This window comes from Rhinolophus ferrumequinum, chromosome X, assembly GCF_004115265.2.
Source record: "Rhinolophus ferrumequinum isolate MPI-CBG mRhiFer1 chromosome X, mRhiFer1_v1.p, whole genome shotgun sequence".
NCBI lineage: Eukaryota > Metazoa > Chordata > Mammalia > Chiroptera > Rhinolophidae > Rhinolophus > Rhinolophus ferrumequinum.
This window is the reverse complement of record NC_046284.1, coordinates 94,343,613-94,349,228: the sequence shown is the minus strand read 5'-3', so window position 1 is coordinate 94,349,228 and position 5,616 is coordinate 94,343,613.

The following is a 5,616-nucleotide window of genomic DNA, read 5'->3' as shown; positions in this document are numbered from 1 at the left end:
CCTTCTCTTTGTAAATCAGCTAAAGGCATGGCAACCACTATAATCGAAATATATAGTACTCACCTTAAAGTAAACTTTGAACTTTTCTAGTTCATTGTATGGGAAAATTGGTACCCCCAAGAGCTAATGAGACTTTGCCTAAGGTTATAGACTAGCCAAGGAGTGTCGGTGGTAGCATGAGACTCCAGTTCTTTTGCAGCCTACTGAAACCATCTTTACATTAATGTGTGTCATCTCCTACACTGTTTTTTGTGGTAGGAATGTTCCCATACATGGGTGTCTTCTTGCTTACCTAGTGTGCTTACAAATTGGGAACAGATGGTCTTCTCTTTTCTGCCTCCTTCCTTCTCCCCAACTTCTGCTTAGGTATCTAATATAGGACCTATACCAGTGACAAAGTGCTGCTTAAGAGAAAGGTGTTTAAAATTAGCTCCCTTTAATAATACTTGTTTCTCTTAGAATTCATGGCTGGTCTATGTAACAATGATTTCAAAGTCACTAAATTCAAACTAAGATTGACAGTGAAGTGTCTTGGTTGCCAAGTAAGATTCATTCAGAAAAGGGACACTATGCAGTAAACTTCAAATGAGAAAACTTGATAAATAAAACTGATTCTGAGTTGGTGAAGCCAACTAGAATATAGGTAAGTTGTCAGTTGAAATATTTCACCCTTTATTTCTCTTTGGCTAAAGATATTACAACACCATTTTGGGGTCATCCAGATTTAGAACTTGAAGTAGATGCTTTCAATAGACTGGGCTTGAATTTAGATTTAAAAGTCTATGCTACTTATGGTTTTTCCAAGACTTTCTTGCTATAAAAGAAACTCTAAGAAAATTCTGATATAACAATCACATATGTGTTCATATTGCTGGAATGCTGCAATTAATGCAATGAGATTTTTAAACAGGAGAATGAATACACTATCATATTCACTCTTGGGTTTAGCAGTTTAACATGACTAAATAAACCATCCATACAGTCATTTGTTCATTCATTAAATCTTTTTTTTTAATTAAAGTTTATTGGGGTGACAATTGTTAGTAAAGTTACATAGTTTCTTGAAAGCCTTCTATAAGATAAGTACCATGCTGGGAATATAAGGATGAGACATTGTTGCCTACAAGAAACTTACAGTCTTGTGAGGAATACAGACAAGTAAAAAGAATTAAGACACCAGATCTGAAGAGCTTGGATATATCAATCACAAAGGGTTGTCTGGCTGTCCTGTGGTATGACTGACTTGGCTGTAATCCCATCAACCCTCTGATAACACTCTCCAAATGTCATGACCTCATTAGCAGATGACCCTCATACCATATGTGAATTTCCCTTGCATGAACATGTCAGTAATTGTGTTACTTTCTGTTCAGCCTCATCTCTTGAGATCTTCAAAGTAAGGCATTTTCATGGGCAAGAAGGATATTCTTTTCTGAAACCTGAGGTAATTCCCAGAGCAGATACCCCAAGGAAGGCAAGTCCTTAGATTGGGATCCAGAACTCTAGGAGGAGCCTCAGGCCAATGGGAGAAAGTGCAGCCTTTCCCTTGCCTTATGCTTGAAAGCATTCAGTTATCTGAGGTACGATGCTAAGGAATGGGGTTTAGAAGTCATAAAAAGCAAGAAATCCAAGAAAAGAGGGATCCAAGAAAGATTTCTTCATCTTCCTGGATTCACCATCAATAGGAAAAGTGAGGCTCAGAAAGCAGCATGTACTTTGCAGGCAGATTGTACAGCTTCATGGTACTCCCAGCTTAAAACCCCTTGACCAGCCTCCAGCCCAGTGCTCATTCAAGGCTGGTCAGGAAGCACCTGCAGCATATCCCCCTGAGGCACAGGGCAAGCATGCAGATTCCTGGGCTCCACCTCAGATCCATGCCTCTGAATTGGAATGGAAAGGGGTGTTTTAGTACGCTCCTTAAATTTGAAATCCCCAGATCTTTCTGTCAGTGAGGTCTTTTGTGAAGGTTTAAGCATCAATTTAACATGGTCCAACTGCTCCTGTTCACCTGGAAATGTTTTTCAATATCACACTTGGAGATGCTAGATTTTATTATTACCTAGACTTGCATTTTCTTTTATCACCTGGACTCTGGAATTCTCTTACAACATCTTCCTCAGAATGTCCCTGCATGCACTAAGTTTAGATCAGGGGTTGACAAACTTTTTCATAAAGGGGCAGATTGTAAATAATTTACACACTGTGGCTTATACAGTCTCTGTCACAACTACTCAGCTCTTCAACTGTAGTGCAAAAACAGCCACAGACAATACTTAAACGAAGGACATAGTTGTGTTCCAAAAAAACTTTATTTACAAAAATGGGGCTGTCAGGATTTGGCCCATGGGTCATAGTCTGTTGACTCCTAGTCTAAGCCATCAAACAATTAAATATTTACCCCTTATAACAGCTCCTTATATTGTAATGCTCTGCTTTGTATTAGTTTCAAGGAATGGATATCTACTTGAGTTATCTCAGTAGTTCTCAAACTTAAATGTGTGTCAGAATCCCCTGGAGGGTTTGTTGAAACGCTGGTTGCTGCCCCCAATCCCAGAATTTCTGACTCAATATATCTGGAATAAGGCCCGAGAATTTACATTTTTAACAAGTTACCAGATGATTCTGGTTCAACGATCACACTTTGAGAATCACCATCTTAAGTAAAGGGAAAGAGGTTATAGAAAGGATTTGTGTGGGAATTAGGAGTCCCCGCCATGAGGCCAAGAATACAGGATGAGCTTCCTAGAGGTCCTCCCTGAGACTGGATGGATCCCTACCACTCTAGGAATTGAGTGATCATAGAAACTAGTCATACTTACCATCATGGGGCTCTGTCTTTTCTAGGTTTTTGCTTCCAATAGTCATTATGTAAAACTCAAATATGATCAATCTACTCCCTTCAAGAAGAGCCTTTATTTTTATTCATGTTCTTAGATAAAGTTCACATTTCTTAACCTGGCTCACAAGGCCCTTTATGACTTTCTTAAACCTTCCACCTCTCTATACTCATTCCTGCCATCCTTTTTTGGTCCACAATAGGGACTCTGGTTTTTGCTTCCACCACACTCTCCACACTATCCTGTATTTCTTTGCAAACAGGCACATGGCCTGTTGGCTGTGAGCTTTATGAGTACTGGAACTGTGTTTTTCTTGTTTTTGTCTCTAGTGTCTGGCACAGTTGATGTTTAGTAAATGTTAGATGAGTGAATAAAGGAATGGTTTCTTCATCAGATTTTCTACCAGACATAAGAGAAGAGGTGAACTCAGGGGGCACAATGAAGGTAAAAGCCTTCAGGGGGCTGATGGCCCAGGAATCTTCATGATAACAAAACTTAAAAGTGAACAGAGGCCACAATGACAGACCATGTCACATCCATTAGAATGACCCTAATGAAAAAGACAGATGATAAAAAGTGTTAACAAGGATGTGAAGAAATTAGAACCCTCATACATTGCTGGTATCACTTTGAAAAAATTACATAGTCACTTTGGAAAACAGTTTGAAAGTTCCTAAAAACTGTAAACATAGAGTTAACACATGACCCAATCATTCCACTCCTAGGTATATACCCAAGAGACATGAAAACATGTTCATGCAAAAACCTGTGCAAAAATATTCATAACACCACTATTCATAAGAGCCAAGACATGGAAACAACCCAAATGTTTATCAACTGATGAATGGGTAAACAAAATCTGGTCTATCCATACAATGGGATATTATTCAGCCACACACAAAAGAATGAAGTACTGATACCTGCTACAATATGTACGAATGTTAAAAACATTATGCTAAGTGAAAGAAACCAGTCACAAAAGGCCACATATTGTATGATTCCATTCATATGAAATGTCCAAAATAGTCAAGTCTATAGAGACAGAAAGATTGGTGGTTGCCAGAGTTGAAGAGAGGAGATGATGGAGAGAGACTGCTAATGGGTATGGAATTTCTTCTGGAATGATAAAAACATTCTAATTTTAGATAATGATGTAGGTGCACAACTGTAAATATATGATGATATGTAAATTACATCTCAATAAAGCTGTTAAAAAAAAAAAGTAGAGGGGAAACTGCTCAGATTGGACCCAGGAAAAAGAATTGGCTCAACATTCAGAACACACTCCCATATCTATAGTGTTACCCTTTGACAGCAAAGTGCAGCATTGGAATAACTTGTCTAACAATAGAAGTCACACTGTATTTATATCCCACACAGCTTGGAACATAGTAAATTATAATGAAAAGTTTTTGATTTTTTGATCTGATAAGAGAAATTCCTAATTTTCCATTAAAAAATTCAATACTTTGAGTATCTAGCACAATTTCATATATTCCATAACTCAGCCTATTCTTATTGATGAAAATGATGAATTCTCCCAAAATGTTAAAATCGTTTTTATTGAAAAACAAAGCAAAGCATAGGCTAAATTCATTTAGGACATTCATTGAAAGAGGCTTGCATTGTTTACAGATCTGCATCAGCTTTGTACACAAAGACCTTTTCTACCAAGGCCTACTGTTATTGTTTTCTTTCTTATTTAAGTTTATTTTTAATTATGATTGACATACAATATGTTAGTTTCAGGTGTGAAACATGGTGATTAGACATTTATATACCTTATGAAGTGATCACCATGATGAGTCTAGTACCCATCTAGCACCACACAGTTATTATAATATTGACTATATTCCCTACGCTGTACTTTACATCCCCAAGACTCATTTTATAACTGGCAGTTTGTACTTTTTAATACTCTTTACCTTTTTCACCCATCCACCCCCATCTGGTAACCATCAGTTTGTTGTCTATATTTATGAGTTTGTTACTATTGTGCTTTGTTTGTTCACTTATTTTGTTTTCTTAGATTCTACATATAAGCAAAATCATAAAGTATTTGCCTTTCTCTGTCTGATTCAGTTCACTTAGCATAATACCCTCTCAGTCCATTTGTGTTATCACAAATGGCAAGATTTCATTTTTTTATGGCTGAGTAATGTTCCATTGTATATATATACTACATATTTATCCGTTTGTCTACCAATGGGCACCTAGGTTGCTTTATATCTTGGGTACTGTAAATAATGCTGAAATGAGCATAAGGATGCATATATCTTTTTAAATTAGTGGTTTTGATTTCTTTAGATAAATATCCAGAAGTGGAGTTATTGGGTCATATGGTAGTTCAATTTTTAATTTTTTAAGGAATCTCCATATCATTTCCATGGTGGCTGCACCAGGTTATAATCTCACCAACAGTGCATGCATGTTCCTTTTTCTCTACATCCTCACCAACACTTATTCTTTGTTGTCTTTTTGATAATAGCCATTCTGATAGGTGTGAGGTGATATTTCACTGTGGTTTTGATTTGTATTTCCCTGATGATTAGATGTGTGATGTTGAGCATCTTTTCATATGTCTGTCGGTCATTTGTATGTCCTATTTGGAGAAATGTCTGTTCAGGTCCTCTGTCCTTTTTTTAGTCGGATATTTTTTATGTTGAGTTGTATGTGTTCTTTTTGTGTTTTGGATACTAACTCCTTATTGGATATATCATTTGAAAATACCTTCTCCCATTCAGTAGGTTGCCTTTTTGTTTTGTCGATTGTTTCCTTT